The sequence below is a fragment of the Panthera leo genome, chromosome A1 (genome assembly GCF_018350215.1).
Source record: "Panthera leo isolate Ple1 chromosome A1, P.leo_Ple1_pat1.1, whole genome shotgun sequence".
Classification (NCBI taxonomy): Eukaryota; Metazoa; Chordata; class Mammalia; order Carnivora; family Felidae; genus Panthera; species Panthera leo.
In genome coordinates, this window is record NC_056679.1 from 14,759,414 (window position 1) to 14,786,739 (window position 27,326).

The window sequence follows — 27,326 nt, forward strand, 5'->3', positions numbered from 1 at the left end:
ACTTATAAAGTCATATTCAAAAATCTGTATAAGCCAAGTTAAGAAATTATTTCTATAAGAACTGCAATATCTGTTGTACATGAATACAGAGAAAGGTTACAGTTTCTAGGTTATTTTTTAATTGGGAAAGCCATTTGATTGTGGTACAAGTACATGCCCTATAATCTACAGCTGTTCCAGCTGGAATATTAGACAATGTAGATCATATCCAATCCAATATCAGTATCATACTACCATGCTGATTTACAAAGATGAACAGTTGGCCTCCTTTCATGATAGCCCAGTGCCAAATTTAAGAAAGAAGACAATACGGCTAATTTGATATCTTGCAGCAAGAGATTCTCCTTTGTTGAATAAGTCATTGACATCAAATGATTGATGAAACAGAGAAGAGAACTTAGATGCTCTGAAATACCACACGATGGTCACTTCCCATAAGCACCTATACCTAAGCGTAACTGTCAGGATAAGAAAGGCCAGGAAAATCCATCAGAATCCTTCAGGCTGAAAATCAAGATGGAGGCCTCACTCGCACAAGTACTAAGATTCCCACCGCCTGTGGGAGCCTTGGCAGCGGCCAAGAATGAAGTCACTCAGCAGCAGACTCACAGCTCCTTATGCTTTGTGCAGCAAAGGCTGCTCCTTAGCAACCCATGTCGACAATTGGGTTTCCAAGGAAACCAGAAAGCTCAATTTATAAAACTATGAAACAAAGCAACTGTAAGGACAATATTAGACACAGAAGGTAACTCTATTCTTATCATTGCTGCTGAATTCCCACCAATGGAATGGCACAAATATTTTATTTTTAAATGTTTAAGGAAAAAAAATGTATTTTTCAAGTAAACCACATCACCCTCATCCAAGGGTGGCAAATACATTTTTAGAATTCAAATGAGGAATGGCATAAAAAATTGTGTTTTGAAAAAAAACAGATGGTTTTTGAAGGTAAAGACTATTTTTAGAATCATCTGCAAAATATAAATTCTTTCCAGATCACAAGCAGAATGCTATAGACTTCATTCCTGTGTAAAACAAGTAGATATATATTGCCAGGTTTGTTTCCATTAGTTCTTGTACTCTATTATTACTATGGTCTTCTGAATAACACATTCTTCTCATGTAGGGAGTGATATATGGGAGCACAGAATGAGGGGAAATAGGAGTGAGGATGAAACCAATAAACATAGCTATTATTTATAAGCTGCATCTGACTATTCTGGGAAATCAACTGTATGTCACATGCCACCAACTGCCTTATAACTTAGAGCTCCCAAACAATTTTATAAAGGCAAATGAACGACCCATTTCTATGAAAAATTTCTCTCTCTCTTGTCTGCCTCATAAGATAGAGCAGCATTTCTTTATTGCAGGGCTTTGGGTTATTTAACATATGAGCCTCCAATCCTCATCCATAAAATGTGGATGAGATTAATAAGAATTAAATGAGATTTATGAATAACAGCCAAAGCTCAACATAGGTGCTTAATAAATGCTAGTGCTGTCTTACCGACCCCCTTTTAATATATCTTGTATTTCTTGCCCCGTCACACTTTTTTTAATCCATAAGACTACTTTCTTTTTCTTGAGTAAATAGAAATTGTTGCACAGACAAACCAAACGTTTAACAGAGAAAAAAATTGTGTTTTGAAATGTATGCAGAGAAACGCTGACTGAGGTAGGGTTACCAATTAGTAATGTAAAAGATGTCAGATTTCTGTTGTCTCTTTGGAATAGGTAGAGCTTACACGAGTATTTATGGGCACATTCACAGCTGTCACATACCTTTCATTTTCGAATATCATCTTTACTTCCCTAGTCTTCCTTATTGAAGGGAACCAGTGCCTGGAAACCGCAGATGGCTCAATTCTTAAAAACAATCTGAGAATTAATGCAAGTGGTCATTAGCTGAATTCCTGAAAAGCTCTGATTGCGCTTGAGTTCTCCTTCCATCTCTGCTATTGTGTGCCATTCTGATTATATAGTCCTGAGAATTCTCCCCCCCTACACATACTTTAACAGAAGAAGAACTTTTCAAACCTGGCTCTCCCCAGAAGAATATAAGATCTCAAGTCTTGTACCAGTATTGAAATTACATCAATTCAAAGAATTAATGGCATAGTGCCATTCCAGATGTAAGGGAAGGTGAAAGACTTACTATAAGAATAGTATATGTTTAAATTTAGAATGGACTTAGAGGTGTCTAGTATGCTTCTCTGCCCCAGTGGGGAGATCCCCTTGTTCCAGTCCTGCTGACTATTATTCTGTTTCCCCGGTTCCTGCAGGTGCACATTCCTAACAATGGGAAATTCCTGATTCCAACAGCAGCTCTAATGGTTAGAAGTTCAGATGGCACCTGCCACCCTACACTTCACCTGGGTGACATCTACCGTTAGTCCTGGCTCTGCTCTTTGAAGCAACATGCTCTAACTTGTCTACGTCTTGTACACCATGCCCTCTCGGATGTCTGAAGATGGTCATCCTAAGAAAGAACGGCCCAACACCTAGATTATAGTTCCTTCTTTCATCTCTCCCTAAGAAATTTTAAACAAATCATTTAACCCTCCTAGTCTTATCTTTCTTGCCTATAAAACAGATAGAACAATCTTCCGATTGAGGGCTGCAGAGGAGGGGGAAAGAGAAAGAGAGGAGATAGAGGAAAAGTAGGCAGAGGAGTAGAGAAAGTGGCACCACCTACTGAACACCTCCTGGGACTTCTCCAACCAGCCAGTGAGGTGCTCACTGTGTCCTGTCCCATTTTACAAATGGATACAACTAGGGGCACCTGGGTGGCTCAGTCAGTTAAGCATCCCACTTTGGCTCGGGTCATGATCTCGGGTTCATGAGTTCAAGCTGTGCGTCGGGCTCTGTGCTGACAGCTCAGAGCCTGGAGCCTGCTTTGGACTCTATGTCTCCCTCTCTTTCTGTCCCTCCCCCACTCATCCTGTTTCTCTCTCTCTCTCTCTCTCTCTCTCTCTCTCTCTCTCTCTCTCAAAAATAAGTAAACATTAAAAAAATTAAAAAACAAATGGATACATCTAGGCTTGCCTAGGGTCACACTGCTATTAGCTCTTAACCACTGTGCTTTATGTCCTTTCTGTATCTCATGTTCTTCCTCAAATTGTAACATATTGAGTACACACAATATTTTCCAGACCAAACAATCCCAGTTCACCGACTATATAACTATGATTCAAGAATTTTCAGCAATCTACTTGCACCCCCTCTGGATGCACACTGGCTTGCCAACGTACCCCCAGAAACAGATCACTGAGACATCTCTATAACTGTTTACTATGAGGGTATTAAGTACCAACCACTTTGCCAGTGCTGGAGAAAGCAGAGATGAATAGACAGTCCTTGTCCTCAAACACCTAAAAATCTATTAGCGCAGAAGACATGTAAATAGGAAGAAATAATACTTTAGGGGCACCTGGGTGGTTCAGTCGGTTAAGCGTCCGACTTCAGCTCAGGTCATGATCTCGCGGTTTGTGAGTTCAAGCCCCGCATCGGGCTCTGTGCTGACAGCTCAGAGACTGGAGCCTGCTTTGGATTCTGTGTCTCGCTCTCTCTCTGCCCCTCCCCTGCTCACACTCTGTCTCTCTCTGTCTCAAAAATAAAATAAAATAATTTTTTAAAAAAGGAAGAAATAATACTTTAAAAAGTGCTACATGAAAGCCATGAGGAAGGTGTAATGGAAGAAAGTGGAAGGGGCTCCAGCCAGATGTAGTCAGCACTGTAAACACAGACTCATCACTTGGAACAATGCAATGAGACAGCCAACCCCCTAGAGCCACACGCTTTGCCACATGTGTCCCCCTGGGTTTGCCTTAGCAAGTCAATTATACATGGTTGGCCCATTCTGGTTAACAAATCCATGTCATTTCCCCATAAATTAATGTCAAGCTATTGCCCTAACCAATACTTATATAACTGATACTGGGGACATAAATATAGAGCTTGCAATATCACAAACATTAATATGATTTTGCGTGACCCGTCATTTCGTGTGTCATAATCATCTGATCCTCTCACTAACCCATACATCAGTAACATAACTACTATGGGCTGAATGTTTGTGCTTCCCCCAAACCCATATGTTGAAGCCCTAATTCCCAACGTGGTGGCATTTGGAAGTGGAGGCTTTGGGAGTCAGTTAGGTTTAGAGGAGATCACGAGGGTAGAGCCCCCATGACATTGTAGGAAGAGAAAGAGACCCAGGAGCTTCCTCTCTGTCATACAGTGAGAAGGTGGACACCTACAAGACAAGAAGGGCTTTCACCAGACACAGAATCTGCTGGCTCCTTGGTCTTAGACTTTCCAGTCTCTAGAACTGGGAGAAATAAATGTTTGTTGTTTAAGCCACCTAGTCGATGGTATTTTGTTATAATTGTCCCAACTGACCAAGACAATAAGCCTACCAATTATGTTTTCTTTAGGACAGAGACCAAAGTGTGTTAAAAAGCATCTGAACAATGCTCACAGGATGGAGGCTTGCTGTATGCAGCTGAAACCCCTCCAAGTGCAAAATGATGTATTTGTACTAGTTGGTATGGGTTCCTCAGTTGGGCAGGTCCTCCCACCAGTCTCTCATCTCAGCCATGTGAAAGCCATGACATTTTATCAAATTATTACTAAAAGTGATCCACAAGCTGAATCTACTGACATGTTTTTTCAGGGTGTTTGAAGAGATGAGCTATCTGTAAATGAAGCATCTGAGACTGGAGTAAGTGGATGGTAAGACACTGCAAACTGCAAGCCAAGTGCTGACGGAAATACAAAGTCAGGTCAGTTTTGGGTAGAGTTCCCAAATGGCGTTATTTTGTGGAGACCTAAAATATTCTGATATCAAACATTAATAAGGTTGCTAACTTATGCAGACAAAAAATCAGGCTTGAATTTTGTGACTCTGCCTTTTTACTAGGTCTTCAAGAATGCATCCCTCTAGAGAAGCACAAATCAAAAGCTCACTGAGATACCACCTCATGCCGGCCAGAGTGGCTAAAACGAACAAGTCAGGAGACTATAGATGCTGGTGAGGATGTGGAGAAACGGGAAAAATGGGAATCCTCTCGCACTCTTGGTAGGAATGCAAACTCGTACAGCCTCTCTGGAAAACAGTGTGGAGGTTCCTCAAAAAAATTAAAAATAGATCTACCCTATGACCCAGCAATAGCACTGCTAGGAATTTGCCCAAGGGATACAGGAGGGCTGATGCAAAGGGGCACTTGTACCTCAATGTTTACAGCAGCACTTTCAACAATAGCCAAATGATGGAAAGAGTCTAAATGTCCATCAATTGATGAATGGATAAAGAAATTGTGGTTTATATACACAATGGAATACTACACGGCAATGAGAAAGAATGAAATCTGGCCTTTTGTAGCAATGTGGATGGAACTGGAGTGTGATGCTAAGTGAAATAAGTCAGTCAGAGAAAGACAGATACCATATGTTTTCGCTCATATGTGGATCTTGAGAAACTTAACAGAAGATCATGGGGGGAGGGAAGGGGAAAAAAATTACAAACAGAGAGGGAGGGAAGCAAACCATAAGAGACTCTTAAATACAGAGAACAAACTGGGGGTGGATGGGGGTGGGGGGGAGGGGAAAGTGGGTGATGGGCATGGAGGAGGGCACCTGTTGGGAGGACCACTGGGTGTTGTATGGAAACCAATCTGACGATAAATCGTATTTAAAAAGAATGCATCCCTCTATAAATTGTGACTCATCATATTTAGGGAAGGCTGTGTGGAGAAGACGAAACTGCAAGGCATGAAGACACTGACTCTGAGAAAAAGGGCACTTCGTCAGCGGGAGAAGGTAAACACACACAAAAATAGGACACATCATCCAAACACGTGTGTGTCTCGCTGGAGGGGAGGAGCCCAGGTGTCCCACGGCTGGCGCTGAGGCCACAGTAGGGCGGTTGTGGAAAGATCTCCACTGTTACTCTGCAGGCTTCCAACAGGTCCCTGATGTGGAAAAGGACTAAGTGCAAAACAGAGGCTGATGTGGCAGCTCAAGACTAACATCACTGGTCGTGACAATGGAAATGAAAAGGAACTTGTGCATGAGGACCTAGAAAGGCTTAGGAATTGAACAGACAGGGTAAGTAGAGAAATGGAGACATTAGGACAATCCCAAGTTCTGGGACGCCTGGGTGGCTCAGTCAGTTGAGCGTTGGACTTCGGCTCAGGTCACGATCTCACGGTTCGTGAGTTCGAGCCCCGCATGGGGCTCTGTGCTGACCGCTCAGAGCCTGGAGCCTGTTTTGGATTCTGTGTCTCCCTCGCTCTCTGCCCCTCCCCTGTTCGTCTTCTGTCTTTCTCTCTCTCAAAAATAAATAAACATTTAAAAAAAAAAGACAATCCCAAATTTTGAGAACTGGAGAAGTACTCAAGAAGTGGAGAAGAACTGCTCAGTACTAACAAGGGCAATAGGAATATTCTACTTCTTAAAGCAGGGGAAAGGAACTGCCATGATTTTAAACACATTATTCCAAGCATTGAAAAAAGGCTCCATCAATAGTTGGAGATACATAAAAGGAAAGCAAGAGATCATTAATGAGGAATGGGGGTGGGTTATAAAATATATATATAATTATAAATTATAAAATATATAAATTAAATATATATAAATATATAAATTATAAAATAAGTAAGTCCTAAGGATTTAATATTCAGTATGGTGACCATCCTGTCTACAATACTGTACTATATATTTGAATGGTGCTAAGGGAGTAAATCTTAAAAGTTCTCATCACAAGAAAAATAATTGTAACTATATGTAGTGATGGGTGTTAACTAGACTTACTGTGGTGATCATTTCACAATATATGCATTTATCAAATTATTATCCTGCATATTATCCAAATTATTACACCTAAAACTAATACAATGCTACATCAATTATATCTTAATCAAAAAATACTCTAGAGAAGCTTACTATTTACAGGGAGGTTAGTATGAGTGCTTTTGTAAAATAAATAATCACTAATTTTCCTTATGCCCATATCTAGATTTTCAGATACTGAATTTATATAAAATAGGGCACAAGTTTAAGTAGCTTTGGAGAAAGGAGTCCGTTAAAGCAGAACTTCTTGTTGGGTTCTAGATAAGCCTATATTTATCATGGGAAAGAATGACTGTCCAAGCTTTTTTAGGTGTAAGATGTTCTTGGCAAGCTCTGACTTGCAATCTTACTCCGTGGTGAATAAAATCTCTTTCTTCATTTTGTGAATATCAATTCTTAGTCATTTAAATGAGTCATACATCTCTAGTCAGTTGCTTATCTGGTACTATTCCATGTCATCTGGTGCACATTTGTTAATGGACTTATCAACCAAAATTTCCCTTTTACTCATTCAAAGAACATAGTCCAAGATTAGTCTAGTGAGAGCTGGTATAAAATAAAAGCGGGGGGGGGTGGGGGTGGGGCACCTGGGTGGCTCAGTCTCTTAAGTGTCCAACTTCAGCTCAGGTCACGATCTCACGATTTGTGAGTTCGAGCCCCACACTGTCAGTGCAGAGCCTGCTTGGGATTGTCTCCCTCTCTCTCTGCCCCTCCCTGACTTGTGCTCTCTCTCTCTCAATAAAAAAAGAGAGAGAGAGCACATTAAAAGTTATTGATTTGTGATATTCCACATGGAAACAATACAGTCATACCTTATCCAATGCTTGGGGAGCCAGCAGTACTTGGAAATTCTGGATTTTTCAGATTTTAGAAAAATAGGACAGTACACATATCACACACTACTTGTCCCTGACAGTGGCATCTGAGGAAGTTTCCCACGATCCGCAATCATATTAATAAGTCTTCAGTGACATGTATACACATTTACATTAGATGGGAGAAACAGGACTATAAAATAGCCTCACCTCAACTGGGGTCAGGTTTTGTCAACAAATGAGTAATGACAAAATTCCTGTTTCCACAGATTTTGGGGTTTGGGAATAGCAGAAAAGGGATCATGGGCTTACACTTAAGGTGACTCAGAGCTCACAAAGAAGGAAGAAAGAAAAGGAAAATCAGACCTAACTAGCTTGTGGGGGATAACCAGCAGTAGGTGGGGAGGCAGAAAGGAAAGCCAACAGATCAAAGGAAAAGCATAAAAAACAAGACAATATGGCATCAATGAAGATCAAAGTAGGAAGATCGAGATGGAACTGTTAATGTCAAAAATCAAAACATGGAATTTAGATAGAAACTACACAAGAAGCTTCTAGTCCATCTTGGGTTCTCCCACCTAGGTCTAGGATATTATAAGGAAATAGTCAATAGCATTTTGAATCTGATGTATCAGTTTCCTTTGGTAGTCTAAAATTCAACTACAGTTGGCCCTTGAACAATGTGCGGGTTAGGGTTTCTGATCCTTGCACAGTCAAAATTTTTTCATATAACTTTTGACTCCCCCCAGACTTGCTACAAAGTCTCCACCCTACAATGGAGCAGAAGCCTTACTGATAACATAAACCATCAATTAGTACATAGTTTGTATGTTATATGTACTGTGTATTGCATTCTTATACTAAAGTAAGCTAGAGAAAATAAAATGTTATTAAGGAAATCATAAGGAAGAGAAAATACACTTACAATGCTCTACTGTATCAGTATTTTATGTCACCTGTTTGTAAGATAAATCATCTGTTAGCACCTACATCAATACTGTCTTATGTGATACAAAATGTTATAGATTATACATATTACTAACATTAGTCATCCAAAATGAAAAGATAATGGGGCACTTGGGTGGCTCAATCGGTTAAGCATCCGACTTTGGCTCAGTTCATGACCTCACGGTTCGTGAGTTTGAGCCCCATGTCGGGCTCTGGGCTGACAGCTTGGAGCCTGAAGCCTGCTTTGGATTCTGTTTCTCTCCCCGCCACCCACCCCTCTATCTATCTATCTATCTATCTATCTATCTATCTATCTATCTATCTCTGCCCCTTGTCCGCTCGCTCTGAATCTCTCTCTCTCTCTCTCTCTCAAAAATAAATAAACATTTAAAAAAGACCACCATCAAATATTTTTTTTAAAAATGGAAAGACAATATGAAAAAGAAATTCACATTTATTTACAGGTATAACAATTTGTGCATTGATAATGAAAAAGCAAGGATATATTTGCTTTATGATAGCCTAGTGTAATCAACATGATTGCTTCCAGTAGCCTAGCCTATACAGTGATGAATTAATTGTTATACAATTTTTATGGCATACACTATTGCAGTCAAATTCATAATACAGTTTTGGAAACACTTTTACTTTTTTTTTAAACCACTTACCTGTGAAGATAGGCCTACACCCAGTTTCTCCAGTTAGGAGAGAAGCATACTGTATGGTCATGTAGCAAAATTTTGAAACAGTAAGAAAACTAACACATATTAACTTTATATGAAATAGCACTCACTTTATACCTATGTCATGATAGGCTGTCCCCATCATACAAATCTTGCACATGATGTTCTACAAGATGAATACTTAGCGATGAGGAAGATGATGCAAAAATATCTCATACAGTTTTTGCCTGATAGGAGGTGGAAGGGGAGGCAGGAGACGCAGGCATACTTAATGTAACTTTTTGGAAATACGCTTTAACTTCTGACTTTTTCACTTTCGCGTTTCTCTGAGAATGTTTCTATTTCATACCAATCCTTCTTCCCTGTTTGCTTTAGTTCAGTGCCCATATCGTAGAAGGGTCCACATCATAACAGAAGTCAAAAGCGGTCTTGAGTAATTGAACCCTTCTGCCAGATTGTCTAATGTCAACTTATTTTCCGGCCCTGCTTCTTCTATGTCCTCTTCCTCATCGTCTAGTACTGGTTCCAAACCACTCATCTCCATCGGGTGGCCTTCTGTTCATTCCTCTGGTGTGATGTCTATTAGCATCTGAATTTCTTCAAGATCCGTATCTTGAAACCCTTCACCCCCTCCCCTAGCCTTTTCTGCTACATCCACAATCTCTTTCATAAATTCCTTGATAGGCTCTGCCATAAATCCTGCAGCGTCATGCACAACATCTGGACACAGTTTTCTCCAACAGGAATTTATTGCTTTAGGCTTGATAACTTTCACAGCTTTTGCTGGAACAATAACGGCATCCTCGATGGTGTAATCCTTCCAGACCTTCATGATGTTCTCTCTCTCGGGGTTCCGTTCCATAGCGTTGACAATCCTTTCCATACAGCACAGTGTGTAATGAGCCTTTAAGGTCCTTATGACCCTCTGACCTACAGGCTGAATTAAAGACACTGCATTTGGGGGCAAAGAGACCACTCTGACAACACCTTTAATGTTGAACTCATGGCATTCTGGGTGGCTTGGGGCACTGTCCACTAGGAAAAGAACTACAAAAGGTAGTCCCATACTGTCCTGACTTCAGTGACAAAGCATCGATGGAACCAATCCAGAAAGAAAATAGTTCCTGTTGTCCAGGCCCTCTTGTTGGACAACCAACTGGCAGCTGGTATTTATCTTTTTCCTTCAGGGCTCAGGTGTTAGCAGCTTTATAGATAAGGGCAGTGTTGATCATAAACCTGACTGCATTTGCACAAAACAGTAGAGCTAGCTTATCCCTTCCTGCCTTAAATCCTGGTGATCCCTTCTCTTCCTTACTAAGACATATCATTTGTGGCATTTTTTTCCAGAATAGGGCCCTTTCATTTGCATTAAAAACTTGTTCAGGCAGATATCCTTCCTCCTCAATGATTTTCTCACTGGCGTCTGAGAACTCTTTGGCTGCCTTTTGGCCTGCACAAGTCGCTTCGCCCGTCATCATGACATTTTTCAAGCCAACCTTCGTTCTAAAATTACCCAACCGTCCTTTGATGGCATTACATTCTTCAGCTTTAGACCTTCACCTTCCTTTTGCTTTTTTCAAATCGTTTTAGACTTTTTAAGTCTGCCTTTCATATAGTAATCCTGCACCCACATAAAAGCTGCATTTTCAGCACAACGTAAGAAGGTATTTCACAAAAAGTACAAGGTTTTAGCACCAGCTGGCATAGCCACAGTAAGGACTTCACAAATTTCCTTTTCTTTTCTTACAATGGGTAGAGATTGTGAATACTGGCAAACATCCTATAATGCAAAGGGTAGCCCCTACAACACAGACTTACTGGGCCCAAAATGTCAATCGTGCAGTTAAGAAACCCCACTTTAATGAAAGTAACCTTTAAGAGAAAAAATATATAGAATTAAAGAATTGTTAATATAGTGAAACCAAAACTCAATTTGACTCAAGTGTATTTTCCTTCAAATCATTCCTTTTTCCTAACACCACATTAAGACAGTCTACTATCATAAAGCCTTACAAAAATAATTTGAATTTTGAAGATCCAATCTCATTACTTAGTGTTTTATTAAATAACTTTTTGGCCAGACCATAAAAAGATCAAATGAAGCAGAAAAAGACACTCAAAGTCACATACGGAAAAAATAAATAAATAAGTATGCTGAAATCTATCTACTTAAGGAGACCACCAACAGTTCAAAAGCATGCAAGGCTAATGGGTGGCTTTGAAATGCAAATTCTCATAGTTCCAATTTAAAAGTCACATTCAGAAAATGTGGCCAACCTAAAAGTCATATGCAGAAATGGCATTCTTGGCAAGTTTCATTGTTCTAGAATTCTAACCTGTGTCTCCATGGAAAGCACTGAGAACCACTGTTTCTACTTCCTGTTCCCACCCTCACCACACAAGCACACAAAGGTCTTACAATCTACAAAGGATAGCATTAAGCCAATCTCACTTCTTCCAGGGAAAACAAGAACAATCATTCAACTTAAGTCAAAAGACTGTGGAAATTAAGTAAGGAGATTGACTTACACAGGCATTCCTCAGAGAAAACTTTGTTTTCCTTTAACATTCCATTTGCTCCAGTCACCTGGAGTAAGGAACAACGATGCCACCAGATGAAAATGGCTTGAAGAGAACTGGTAGCATCCTACCAACAGCAGGCCCTGGATAAGCATTAGCTAAAGAGGGTGGAGAGGCTTGCAATGCGCCCTCTCTAGATAATCTTATCTCCAGCATTACAATTTGAGCAATTACTTAGACATGTCATTTGTCACTTAAATTCTCTAAAAAGTGCATACAGACAAGCCATTTTCCCCAGACTCACTGTATCCAGAAGGCCTGAAGGTGTCATCAAATGCCTCCTCTCCCAAACCATGAACGGTACAGTTACAGTTCTTGGTTAAGACCACCCGAGGAGAGCACAATTTTCAAATCTCACTGCAGTGGAAGTTGGCAGAGGCACTAAAGTTACTAAAATATTTTCATATAAAAAGAGTCAAATCCATCTACTGGGTTAGACAAAAATCTGAGCCAGATGAACCCCAGCTATCCATCTGGCATTTTCTCTTCTGCTTTCCTCACTTTGCTTCCCTACCCCGTGTGGACAGAAGGGAATACAAGTAGATGGCTGCAGTTAGAGAAAGACAACAGTTTCCTCAGAAACCCAACTCCTAAGGAGTCAAACTTATGGTTATAGGGAATGAATGGGCTCTGACCACAAAAGCTGTTTGTTTAAAAATCGTTTGAACATAAGAATCTCTGAAATCTCCGTTGAATTCCCAAATCACCTGCTCAGTGTTTAACAATGCGCCCACAAACTGATATTTAGAAAGTCTTTATGGAAGGAAGTGCAACAAGTAAACAATTAATTCTTCATTAGGCCACAAGGAAACATCTTATTTAAGGAGGAGAAGGCTAGGCTATTTTAGCAGATCAAGATGGTTGCCTCCAGCCCTAAATAGTCTCTGTCAAAGCCTTTAAGTCCTAGGTCAATGACCTCAAAGCGTGAGAAAATTGTCTAAAATATACTGAAAATTTTTAGTTTGTTTTCAATTGTCCCATGTGTTCAAGTCTTTGTAACTTTTCTTCCATCTTATGATTAAATACTCTGCTGGGTCCCTTGTCAGCTCAACTTCGGTGCCCTAGTCTGGCAGATCAGTCTACAGAACAAACAGAGAGGCATGCACTATCCAGATGATGATAATGAAAATTTAAATGGCTTGTAATAAAATGTCTATTGCCTATGCTGCCAATTAATGACCATGCAATAATCAAAACATAGGTGCTGTAAACTTTACAAATTTGAAACATGGAAGGTTGAACATGGAATAGATTCTAAGAAACATACAATTGTAGTGTTCACATCCTAGCCAATCTGCAATGTCTGCCCATAACAAGTAGATGATCCATGAGACTCCTCTAGAAACAATATTTTCCATTTTTTTTCCTCATTCATTTTTAATTCAACAAATATTTATGAAGGACCCAAAACGTGCCATCCACTGTGATATTTAGTATCTGGGCTTCTTATCCCTTCCTTTGGTCTTCTTAAGTGGGGATGGGAAACTTGTTTCTTTAAGATGCTCTGTGCGTTCTAGTAAGCATAGGATTAGTGAGATATTTTTGTTGTCTCCAAGTCAACAGGTGCATTTCCTCCTGGATTTCTCTAAATTTCTTTGTTGTTGTTATTTTTGTAACTAATTAGAATGTGCTAGAAAAGCACAGAGATAGGTCAAATTGAGACTCCCCTTTCTCAAAGAGCTGTTTATCAAAAGGAAAACTAAATTCATTGGTCTCTTGGCATTAAAAATAGATCAAGGCAAACAGGCACTTCGGATTAGACTATCACAATGGAAAAGTCAAATAATTCCTGAGGCTTTCAAAAACATAATGAGAAATGTTGGTAACATTTACAATTTTCCCTGGCAGAATGAGAAGCGTGAGGAAAAAGACCACATGCAAGAACCACCAGACAGTAGCCAGGAGCACCTCCTTCCATCTCCTTTATTCCCAGACAGTTCATGCTTCTTGGATTTAGAAACTGGACTCCAAAGGACAACAGCTGCATGTACAACTTTTCAAACAGTTGATATATATCACTGGGCACACAGGAATCAAATCCTACAGAAATCTTCACAAAATTTTTACATATAGTCTGCTGAAAGAAACGGTTAAAAAGAAGAGGCAAGAAAACGACTTGAGGTTTGGGGGAGTCTTCTGAGAAGAATCGCTAAGCTGACAGCATAGAGGTGGGAGGAACTTCTAAAGGCTGGGGATAAAAGCCCAGGTCTGGAAATAGTTACTCTATTTCAAGATTTGTCCTGCAGAACTGTACTTTACAAGAAGTTAATTACACTTGTGAAAGCGACAATCATTCTGTGATTATCTATGTTCCCACTAAGTCCCTAGTAGAACAAGGGATCAGTGTGTCACGTTAAGAAAAATGTAAAAACCAAACAAGGTACAAAAACTGATATGAAAGCAACAAGCCAATGCAAAACAGTCTTCACTACTATTGGTTATACGGCATCTAGTTTAATTTTTTTAGAACTACTCCTAGGATATATTTACATATATCACTTTCCTGTCAAATGCTAACTAAAATTATCATTCCATTCTCAAAAAAGTCATGTGATTCTATAAATCAAGATAAGACCTGAAACCAAAACGACCCTACAGATATACACCACCTGTCAAGGAAAACAAATGTCTTATTGTCACCTTATTGCCAAAGATAAGTGATTAATAACTAATGTTTTCTTTAAGTATCCACTCTTAAACTTAGATACTATAAATATGCCTGAGGACCCCCAAAACAATATTTTTATCAATATTTTAAAATAATGGCTTTTACCTCAAAATTATGTAAATAAAATATACTGATTTTCTTTTTCCCTGGGAAAAGTCTGAAATAAAATACTACATGCTCTAAAAGTTGTTTCTGGATACTTTTACCTTTTATATTTAAACACATTTATATTATGAAAAAATCAAATGATACAAAGCAAATGAAACCTTTATAGACTTTAGTCCCATTTTCTTTCTCAGAGGTAATATCTCATTAATTTGCTGTGGTGTTTTCTAAACCTTGTTCCATATTTATATATTTCCTGAGTTTTATCTTTTTTATTATTATTATTATTATTATTATTATTATTATTATTATAAAAGAAACTGTACTGTACAAATTCTGCAAATTGCTTTAGTAAAGGTAAATATTACTAATAGTAAATAAAGGTTAGACACCAGCTCTTGTCCCCAAAGAGGTAAAAGTCCCTCTACAATTATCTGTAAAACTTCAACCATAAAATTCCCATCACTGCTCATGTTTGCCACAACTTGCCTTCACACTGTCCATCAGAAATCAAGCCCCCAAATTACTGCACGCTGTGCTTTGTAGCTGAGGGAACAACTACCAATATCTTCAATGTTATCAGGTGAAATTGCCATGAAATTGCCATTGTGATAAGACAGTTACAGTCTGCCATTAAGCACAGTATGCTTGCTAGCTGCCAAAGCTTGAACAGGCAAACCAAAAGTGAGGCAGGCACAGGGGCATGTCAAGAGCTCTTGCTACCTACTCCTGAAGCTGTCCCCTCATTCTTTCCCTGGATTCCTCTTTTCTCAGCAACGCTGATTAGACAGGAACCCAAAATAGAATATTTCATTTGTACATTGTTTATCTTTGATTAGTTACCCAGTAAGAAAATACTTTCATGAAGAAATACTTATGGAAAAATCTCGACACAAACCAAATCTGTGGCACTCAGTACAAGGGCAGTAATCTTTAATAAAAGATTATTGTTCTCACTCTACATTAGGTATAAAATGCTCATCCTTCACCAGATACAACTAGATCCTCTTCCTGTGTGTTTTCCATTCCCCATTCAACTCAACAGCCAGGGTCACTGTTTACCCATCTGACGTCACCGTTTGCCAGTTATTACCATTATTTAATTAGTTCCTTCAACAAACCAAGTCACTGTCAGGAGCTGTTTCTGTGACTTAAAACACTACCTACACTAGCCCTCTGGAGTTGGCCTCTGCACAACCCAGGATTCCCTGGGTTCCAGAATACTTTAGGTGTTGGGACAAAGCACAGGGGCAGAGAGAATCAATCCCCAGACAAGTCTGCATAAGAGGATCTCACTGCTTCTGGGATGCCTGGGTGGCTCAGTCGGTTAAGCATCCAACTTCAGCTCGGGTCACGATCTCGTGGTTTGTGAGTTTGAACCTTGCGTGGGGCTCTGTGCTGACAGCTCAGAGCCTGGAGCCTGCTTCGGATACTGTGTCTCCCTCTCTCTCTCTGCCCCTCCCCCCCTCATGCTCTGTCTGTCTCTGTCTCTCAAAAATGAATACATGTTAAAAAAAAAAAAAACCTCAATGCTTCACACTTCAGCTGGAAATAAACTGTTTTCTGGATAGCTTTTAAAACACTCTAAGTGATAGAGACTGTTTGTAAGTCTACCCAAATGGGATGCAAAGTTTGCAACAAAATAGGCCATTGATTTTCCAGCATAGATGTTGCCACAAAGGAAATAAGCTTTTGTAGAGGGACCTGTGATTTCTTCAACCATGTTGCAATTAAAAGTGTTAGGTGACAGGGGGCGCGAGCGTGGGTGGCTCAGGTCTGAGCATCCAACTTGGGCTCAGGTCATGAGCTCAGGGTTCGGGAGTTCGAGCCCCACATCGAGCCCCACATCGGGTTTGCTGCGGTCAGCCTGTCAGCACAGAGCCCACTTCGGATCCTCTGTCCCCCTCCCCCTCTTGCGCTATCCCAAAAATAAATTAATATTAAAAAAAAAAAAGTGTTAGGTGATGGTGTTAGGTAATAATTTGGTAATCAATTTCTGAGCATCTGCTACAGGCAAGCATTGGTGGGCACAGAAACATGAAAAGACCCATCCTTTGACTGTAAGAAATTTGCAGCCTAATGACAGATGCAGCCATGTAAAGGTGTGACCACAAGACAAGGCCACACGGGCTGCTGGCACCTAGAGAAGCTCCATGGTTATCAATGTCTTTGTCCCACTGAGAAGCCTCCTGGAGGCTGACACTTGCTCCTCTCATCCTCACTCTGTTCCAACATGAGAAGGCCTTGGCTGGGGGTAGGCAGGGCGAAGTGTCTACTTAATATTAGCACACCCATGTCGGGCTGTGGACAGACCCTTCTCCCAGGGCTCCAACAGGGCAGATGACAAAGCTCCCCCTGGGAAATAAGGAGAAAGCAATGAAGGTGCTCAGAGACCAGAGAGCAAGAGACACAAACCTGTGGTTTTTCGTTGTTAGCAAAAATGTCAGGATAGCCCTTGGATAGTGCCACAGTGCCTGCACATACAGGGGGCTTTGGTGGGGTTGGAATGACAATTTTTCTTTTAAATGTGATGCAGGAAAATGATAACGTTACAGGTGTTTCTGCAGAATTAAAGACTCAAATTCGCCTTTGGAGACTGATCACTGACGTTTGGTAGAAAACACTTTAAGGGGCTGTGGTTGTGCAAAGGTAAAGTCAATGTTCCTGAAAGGGGTTCAAGACTGGAAGAAGCAAGCAGCCCCATGCAGTAACTAAAGGCTGGCAGGGGAAGCCCAGCTCTGCAGGCAGCATTTGCTTATAGAGAAATGTCCTTCTTACTCAGAGGGGAGGGTCTTCGGGCAGGGGCCTGCCTCCCAGGAGGAATGGGCAGGCAGACAGAGGGCACTCCCGCTTTGGGCAGGTGAGTGCGTGCTCCCACCGTGCCCAAGAGGAACTTGGCTCAGGGCTTCAGGGGCAATCCTGTGCAGGGTCTAGTCTGAAGGCTTTTCCCACAACTTTCTTTCATGCAAAAGGCTTCCAGAAAGCTTTGTTAAATATAATTTGGCCTTAGCTCTGCTGCGGGAAATGAAAGGAGGAAGAAGTGGGGCAGGGCAGAGAGACACAAGCTGGGAAAGCAGGCGGTGAGGCGGCAAATGGTGCCCTGCTGGAGAGCAGGGCAGCAGGGTGCACAGAAGGAGGCTGAGATGGGGAGAGAAAGCCACGGGGGTCTGCAGGATGTGGGAGGAGGGCTCCCAGGGGTACCTGGAGATTCTGAGGGAGCGGAATATTAACACTAGTGCTAGGAAAATGTCTGTATCTCCTGACAAACCCAAATACTTTATTCTGTTGCTAATGAGCCCCATGACAATCACATTTCCATTTATGTCTTAGCTCATAATAACTGGAGAACACGAACTATTCTTAGCCCAGCTTTCTAGTGCAAACATTTCCTCTGCACATTATATTCCTTCTCGCCTCTAATCTCTAATTCCCACGTTCACGTGGATTTAAAATTTTTATGAACACTTTTTAAAAAATAGACAAGATGCCAATAACCAATTAAAGAAATAAAATTATAGCCTATATTTTTGAAAAACATTCTCAATCTCCTTACCATCATTGGTGCTATTTATATACGCAAGTTTGAAATTAAAAAGTCTGAAATCAGTTTAAATGACTTTTATGGAGCACCTGGGTGGTTCAGTCAGTGAAGCATCCAACTTTGGCTCAGGTCATGATCTCACGGTCCATGCGTTCAAGCCCCGTGTCAGGCTGTGTGCTGACAGCTCAGAGCCTGGAGCCGGCTTCAAATTCCATGTCTCCTTCTCTCTCTCTCTGCCCCTCTCCCACTTGTATTCTGTCCCTCTCTTTCTCAAAAATAAACATTAAAAAAAACTAAATGACTTTTATAAGAATCATTAATCTGATGAATGAAAGCTGATTTTACATATTTTTTCTAATATTATCTTCAATTGGCCTGCTTTCTGGCCCACTCCAAATCACTCCTCTTCTTCATAATCTCATATAGTTAGGTGTGCATAAATATGTTAGCTCCTGGAAAAACCCACATTATAAATAGTTGGGTGACCCTGGTGAAACAGGCCCAGTGGTCTAGAGAGAAATACAGGCCTTTCCCCAGTGTACTTTGTGCAGTTGTCATAATTCTAACTACTATTGGAAACAGAATCTTGTTCCAAGTCGGTCTGAATATGTTTCCTCCCTGTGCAACACTCTCCAATTTTTCACTCCCTCACAACCTTCTCCACAGGACTGTCTTTCAACATGAGCGCCAACCTGTCCATTTGTGAAATGTTCCTTTCTACTTCAAGTTTCCCGTCACCTGCCGCCTCCCACCTCAATTCTCTGGCAAAGGCACTTTCTCTTTTCTTTTCTTTCCTTTTTTTTCCCCTCTGTACAAAGAAGCATACAACTGGCAATTCTGGTCACTTAGTTTCTCTAGCTTCCTTTTTGTTTCTGAGGCACTGACTCTTGCCACACACACCAATAACAGCTAGCCCAATTTGTTTGTTTTTTTTTTTTCTCTCCAACCACTAAAATATGAAACAAGGCAAAATCACGTTTCCTCCGGTACAGGAGTGATTCCAGCAGCTAGTGGGAAAGGCTGATAACACTTTGATCTCCACTTATCAGCATGATAGAACCAAAGCTTTTTACTCTGCTGGTGACTAATCATTACTGCAGTCAAACTGGAGAGGATTAACAAATTTTAGTAATCCGGATTGTGTTTTTTCAATTACCATAGTCCCCAAATGTGCCACACGCTTTGTGGGAATGAGCATCATATCGACAACCTATTGCTGTTAAAAAATTGTAATGCACTTTAGCTTGATAAACTGTCAGATGCCCTACAAAGCACTCTAAGGCAGTCTGGCCTTCAGAATGGGCTGACGTAACAGTTGTAGGTTTACTGATGTGGGAAGGAAAGGCATTCAGCATTACTGGTCTGGTGAAAGACAGAGACAAAACGGAAAATACTTATGTTTGGGTCTGGATATTCAAGGCTTTCTTGATAAAAATTCTCACAGCTGGTGGGACACATGGGTGGCTCAGTCGGTCAAGTGTCTGACTTCAGCTCAGGTCATGATCTCACAGTTCGTGGGTTCAAGTCCCACATTGGAGCTTTGTGCTGACAGCATGGAGCCTGCTTCAGATTCTGTCTGTCTCTCTCTCTCTGCCCCTCTCCCGTTCATGCACAGTGCATACTCTCTCTCACTCTCAAAACTAAACATTAAAAAAAATTCTCACAGCTGGAGATGTTGTATCTATTGCCTGACAGGGCTGCTCACTGTCTAATTACAGAGATGTCTCATCTATATTTGGCCATAAAAATGGAAAATGCCAACCCAAACTTCAGAGTAACATTTTCTGTTTGCTTCTCTGTATGTTTACAAAGTGAATCTAGAAAATTTCTTTCAGTCACCACACTTCCCAGTTACATACATGTGTAATGCGTAAATTGGAGTCGATAAGGAAGACAGCCACCTCTCCTAGTGTGAAGTGTTCCATATGATAAAGCACTCAACATAGACACTAAGAAAGTTGTTACGTCTTATTCATCTGGATCCCTCTTCCCATTCTCACCACGACCTACCCATGCCTCCCCACTGCTATCCCGTTCCACCTACTTTTTCTTACTTCACTATCTTCCTATTTCTTATATCCTTGAGAGCAACCCTCCCCAAATCCAATACGGCCATCATCATTCTAGGCCAACCCCTTGCTTTCCTACCCCAGGCTTTTACCACACACTGTTCCCTCTGCCTAGAATGTCCTCTATCTGTGCTACTTGCCAATATTCCGCAGACTTTACTTTGTTTAATCACTTGGCAGCATGTGATACCATTGACTATACACAACTCCACGCCTGCTTCATTTTCCCCACTGGAAGGCAAGGGTATGTAGAGTTCTGGGTCTTAAGTTATTTTCTAATTGTGTTATATTGAACGTATGATATACAACCCATCTAAAGTTTGGTTTCCTCATCTATCTAGAGAAAAAAAAAAAAAAACAGAACTTACCTCATCAGGTTAGTGTGAGATTTAATTTAATAATGCATATGAAGCATTGAACACAGTCTCTAGCACACAGCGAATTGCTGACCACGTGTCAGCAGGTCTTATGCATATTCTATTATGTACCTTTTACTACCACCGCTCTCCACTTTACAGCCTAAAGCAGAGCCTTCATTCACCGGAGTTGCCTTTTCTTTCCTTTTCGTCTTCTTCACTTCTCCCTCTCCTTGTCCACATCTAACCAGACCCGAAATTCTATAAATTCGACCTTCTAAACATCTCATGAATACTGGTCAAGGGTCCAGGCCGCACAAAATAGGCATGAACTGAATAAAAGAGACCTTGAAAATAAGACAAGTCAAGGAAAAAAGTGGCTGCAGATAGGACAGTATTGCTAAACATCCCTCATAATTAGACCTTATTGACTATAAGGGATAGAAACGATTAACACAATGAGTCATGAAGGGTTCTTGAAATTCTTAACTTCTATATCAAACCTTAAATATGTAATTGGTTTACATTACTGTTACTTGAAAACAGTGGAGGCAGGAGTGCCCACATAGCTGACTTTTAAAGTTGGCAGTGTACCTTATTTGGAAAAGATTGGCAAGTTGGAATAATAAAGTAGGTATATTTTTCATTTAGAAGTCAGGAGTGCCTGGGTGGCTCAGTGATTAAGCCTCTGACTCTTGGTTTGGGCTCAGGCCATGATCTCATGGTTCGTGGGTTCCAGCCCGATGTCAGGCTCCACGCTGATAGCACGGAACCTGTGTGGGTTCTCTCTCTCTTTCCCTCCCTCTCTGCCCTTCCCTTGTGCTCTCCTTCTCTCTCTCTCTTTCTCTCTCCAAATAAATAAATAAACTTTAAGAAAAACGAAAGACTGACAAAGTCACCACATGTATAAAACCAATACCTCATTCACTAACACTGGGTCTTGGGATCTGTGGAAGAATATCTTGCTATAATGAATCTTGAAGCTGAGGGTTCCCATATTGGCTACCAGCCACCTAGTTAACTTTCCATATATCGTAGTATGACTTCCATTTTTTAAATAAAAACAGTACTATATGATTAAGGTATCGCATGTCAAATGTAAATGCCTTTAATGAATAAACATTTACCAAACATCTGATAAAATCAAAGTACCATGTTAGAGACACTGAGGTCCAAGATATGCCCAAGGTGTTATTGAGTCCCCAACATTCAATCACCTCTCTATAAAGAATTACCATGTACCAACCCATTTCCCCCCAGGAATCTCTTTCTAGAACTATTCAACCTCTTGAATACCCTAAAAAATTTTTAAATAATTTTGATATTTTTGAATGCTTGTTATTTTAAATGTTTTCATGTAAATAACAAATGACACTAGAATTTGGATAATATTTATGAAATATGAAGACAAAGTTTGTTTTTCCCAACCAACCTGTGGTACGTGTTTCAAAGTAACTTTAATGTGTAAGGCAAATACATAATCAATCACGAAAAATGACTCTATCTTGTTTCGTATAAGAGTTAGCTCTATATAAAAATGGGGTCAAATTAAAATATATGTTACAAAAAACAAAAATCTGCCTTTATGACCTAATTTACATTTCGTACCAAAAAATATTATCCTGTTATAATAATGGTCAAAGCCAACAGTTGTGTTTTTTTTTTAATTTTTTTTTTTTACGTTTATTTATTTTTGGGACAGAGAGAGACAGAGCATGAACGGGGGAGGGGCAGAGAGAGAGGGAGACACAGAATCGGAAGCAGGCTCCAGGCTCTGAGCCATCAGCCCGGAGCCCGACGCGGGGCTCGAACTCACGGACCGTGAGATCGTGACCTGAGCTGAAGTCGGACGCTCAACCGACTGAGCCACCCAGGCGCACCAAAGCCAACAGTTTTAATCTCAGCAAATAAAAATTAAACTGGATAAAACTATCATTACATTTCCTTTTGAATGTTACTTTCTAAAGTACTCGAAACACCTCAGTGTACTATATAAAAAGTGGCATTTTAGTCGCTTTATATTCTGCTCCTTACTAACTTTCTATACTTAACCAATAGTTCATTATGAATATAAATTTAACAATATATGGCTTGGAACAAAGCCAGTTCAAAGCTATATAATGGTCGAAAACTCATAGTAGTTCGCTGAATCATAAGCCAACTCAGAAACAGGTCATGAGGACTCTTCCCTGATCTCCACTAACTACTATGCAAGGCTACCCGACATACACTCGGTGGCTCTAAAATTGATTCCTTTAAAAAAATTTTTTTAATCTTTATTTATTTTTGAAACAGAGAGAGACAGAGCATGAGCGGAGGAGGGGTAGAGAGAGAGAGAGGGAGGCACAGAATCCCAAGCAGACTCCAGGCTCCGAGCTGTCAGCACAGAGCCCGATGCAGGGCTCGAACTCACGAGCCGTGAGATCATGACCTGAGCCGAAGTCTGATGCTTAACCAACTAAGCCACCTAGGCGCCCAGAAAATTGATTCCTTTGTAAGGGTAAAATTTTTAAGCAGCAAATATGTTTGCATTTTTTTTAAGACATTAAAACAAATGTCTTTACTGGAACACATTCACGAGCTCCCTAAGGGCTTCCAGAAGCATCAGCTAGGAAGCACTTAACCATTTTGAAAGTGTGTTGTCCAGGACAAAATGAAGAGCCCTGGAGAACATCTGTTATAAAAAACAAAAAGGGGGGGAGGGACTTAAGGCCAGAAATATGATTTCCTAGAAGTGAAAGAATTCTATGAGGAGAAAAATGAGATGATCTCAAACAAACTAAGGGCTCAAAAGAGAGGGAAAAATTAAAGTGTGAAAGAAAAAGGAAAAGAAAAAGCAGAGACGGTATGAAGAAGGAGCCTATGTTGTGTCTTCCTTTGTACAGAAGCACAAAATTTTTTGTTTTGATGAAGAAGCAAATGAAAGGGACCCCTGGGTGACTCAGTAGGTTAAGCAACCAACTCCTGATTTCGGCCCAAGTCATGATCTCACAGTTCGCGAGATTGAGCCCTGCGTCAGGTTCCTTGTGATGACAGTGGAACCTGCTTGGGATTCTCTCTCTCTCTGCCCCTCTCCCACTCATGCTGCATGCTCTCTCTCTCGCTCTCTCTCTCTCTCTCTCAACAAATAAAAACTTAAAAAAAAAAGAAGTGAAAGAAAGCAAACCAATACCCAACTGAACTGAATAATCCCTCTGTGAATGGGAAATGTTTTGTCAAGAACCAGAAATTTCTTTGGGTAACCAAAGGCATGCAAGACTACAAGTAGTGCAATTTACCCTCTCATCTCTCTTTCTGGGCTCAATCTCCTAGTTGCATTCAGGAAATCATTACTAAATGCAAGGAAATTAAAAGTGACCTAAAACAAGATTTGATGTATGTCACTGGATGTGTAAATATCAAAAACATAAACTCCCCAAAAAGGATGCATAAATAAAAGACTGAACACTGATAAGCAGGTAATAGAAAAATTAAGTGCCACCTCCCCTGTGAAGAGCAGCTCTCTTGGGGCTAGTGTTCCCAGGTCACAGCATTCATAACAGTCTCAAAGGGGAATGTGATCTCCCAAATTTAAGAGTTACTGTTGCAGATGAAACAAGAAAAACTCAGTTAAAGATACATGGGTTTGATTTGCTTTAAATCACTGGAATTAGTCCTGTTTTTTCATTTTGTTATTGTTGTTCTTTGTTGTTTAGCTTCAGTTAAAGGGAATTATAATAAAGACCATCCAGCTTAGTATGTAAAGAGAATTGGCCAATAAAGGGGGGGCCTTAAAAGCTGTAAACCAGTGGTAAAGGGTTTTACTTTTTTTAAAATGTTTATTTATTTTTGAGAGAGAGCACACACAGGCGCGTGCGCACGCGCACACACACACACACACACACACACACACACACACACGAGTGGGGGAGGGGCAGAGAGAAAGAGTGACAGAGGATCCTAAGCAGGCTCTGAGCTGACAGCAGCAAGCCAAATGTGGGGCTTGAACCCACCAACTGTGAGATCATGAACTGAGCTGAAGTCAGATGCTCAACGAACTGAGCCACCCAGGTGCCTCTGTAAAGGGTTTTCTATATAAGATTCTCTCCAATGTAGCTGTCTACCACTATATATCCTTTGGTTCTATGGATGGGCAGATCACCAAGAAGAAGGTAAGAAGGTGAAAAAATCCTAGAGAGCAACCTGAACGTCTCATCAACCTCAAAATCGTGCCTAGAAATGAGCCCAGGGCCTTTGGATCTTGGCCAGGCACCAACTTCTCTCTCCCACCCTGTGAGAAGCCTCACAGGGAGACTAAGACTTGTTTTTGGGTTTAGAGATGCCCTTGAACAGCAATACATGATATAAATATATGTATGTAAATATTATAGTGAGTATATAAATCTCTCTTGACTCCAAAAGCCAGTAGCAGCTGAACACTGAATTACAAAGGCATTCAACGATGGTTCAATGAACAGAATCTCCCCAGGTGCAGCTTTACTGTAGGGCAGGATATTGGAATTCACAATGAAGTCTCCTTCCTTAAGAGAGAACCAAGTAATAAAAAAGTCCTCAAAGATCTTGAATAGTAAAGTGATAAAAGGACAAGAGGGAAAACCACCATGAAGAGGGGAAGAGAGAGATCACAAAATAATTGCATCTCACCCAAGAAACAGACAGAGCACATGGAAAGCGTATTTTAACTATGAAGAGCAAAAAGATATACAGCTTGAAATATGTTAATATAATTGCAATCTAATCAGCCTATAAATGGTATTTTGGACTGTAGCAAAGTGTTGCCAAATGAGCATGCAGAAGGCAGGAGTGCAGAGCAGACCCTGGAGGCACACCCATGGGGCACTGGAGGACATCAAGTAATACTCCATCCTGCCATGAACATTCAATGTTTTTCCTCTTAGTTGCCTAAGTTTGGAATTAATTCAGAAATGCCATATGTGCAAAGAGTGCAAAGATAATAAGTGGTTCACTGTGCTAAAACGGGCTGCATAATCTTCTCTGCTGTAAGTTACTTATAAAACCTCAGTGAAACCCAGGACTATTCACACTGAGCTGCAGAGGATGAAAATCACAGTAAAAGGTTAAAGAATGATGTACTTGGTAAATCCGTAATTATACACATGACTTCAGGGGTAAAAGTGAGTCTTTTATGAAATGCATATTGAAAGATGAGGTCAATATTTAAAAGCTGAGGCAATTTAAAAGCAGATCAGTGGTTGCTGGGCTGGAGGTGGGAGTGAGCAATGACGGCAAGTGGGCATATGAGGAACCTCTTGTGGTGAAAGTGTCCTAACACTGGATGTGGTAATGGCTGCACTACTATGTTTATTAAATGTCATTGAAAAGTACACTTACAATGAGTAAATGTTATAGTATATAAGTTATACCTTAATGAAGCTATAAATATTTTTTCAAGTTGGTGTGTGTAAAAATTCAGCAATAATCCCATTCTATAAAAGAGTTGTACGTTTTGGTGATGAGTTACATTAAGAATGTTCTTTTTCCATTGTTGGGAATAGAAATCTCTATGACAGTTTAAAAAACAGTCTTAAATGTTTTTAAAAGTTACTGGAAATGGATTAATTTCATAACTAACAATGAAAATAGGAAGACAAACTGAGAAGAAACTGAAGCAAGACATTTCAGGAGCTTTCTCAACATTTACTACTCTTCTGGCAACCCACTCAAGCTTTAATATTGACAGATCACTAGGATTTGATAATTTCAGAAGGGAAGTATTTTTAAACTCCAATGGGTAAAGTAGATTACACAGAATGAATCATGAGCATTCTTACAAAAAAAAAAAAAAAAGGATGCATGTGAATTTTATATACTCAAAACATTTTTTAACACCCTATAAAGCCAGATACAGCATCTTGGTTAAGAGTGTAGGTCAGCCTAGATCACACATTAACCACATGGGTAGGCTACCTACCTCCCCACCGCGCCCCCCCAATGCCATTCCTGCACCTATAAAATGGAGATCACAATGGTATCGATTACACACTTCTGTTGAAATGGGAAAAGGGAAATACTTCGTGAGGGCCTGGAATAAAGTAAGCATTCAAGAAATGCTAGCTGCTGCTCTATTCTTGTTGATGTTGTTATCCTGGGTTGGGTTTCATATACAGACAATTTTACTCTCTCAATTTTATTTTCTACAAAACCTCACACCCAGGGACATCTCCAGTCCTGTACCTTACTGGAAAGCCAATTACTCAGCAGTGCTCATGCCCACTGTTTCCAGCTGTTTTAACAGAAAATATCTTCCAAGCTTCGATTCATTACACAATGTGATATTGCTCATCTGCTGGCAATTCTGGTGCTACATCCCAGAATTAGTCTGACACACTTTCTTCAGCTGGTGTTAAGCCAAACTATAAGGCAAACAGGACAAATGAAAAGCCAGATGAACAGAATCCATTTACAGTGGGGTCATTTACAGTAAGATCCTTCCATATGAGAGAAGCATCAGAGATAGAAATATATACTAATTTAAATACACAGGGTAGGGGTGCCTGGATGGCTCAGTTAAGTGTCCAACTCTTGATATTGGCTCGGGTCATGATCTCACAGTTTGTAGGATCGAGCCCCATGTCAGGCTCTGCACGGACAGTATGGAGCCTGCCTGAAATTCTCTCTCTCTCTCTCTTTCTCTGTCCCTCTCTCTCTCTCAAAAGAAATAAACTTGTTAAAAAAGGAATTTTTG

At 40.3% G+C, this 27,326-nt stretch overlaps 1 protein-coding gene and 1 long non-coding RNA gene across 4 annotated transcripts in view; one reads left to right on the top strand and one right to left on the bottom strand.

Annotated features, from left to right (window-relative positions):
- The window catches only part of DCLK1 (doublecortin like kinase 1), a 336,772-nt gene that overhangs the window by 278,437 nt on the left and 31,009 nt on the right, over positions 1 to 27,326 (bottom strand). The window lies entirely within an intron of this gene.
- Positions 716 to 5,011, top strand: LOC122228374. Its single transcript, XR_006206552.1, has 4 exons — positions 716 to 745; positions 2,286 to 2,336; positions 4,679 to 4,787; positions 4,925 to 5,011. It is a non-coding gene; the product is annotated as an uncharacterized LOC122228374 (long non-coding RNA).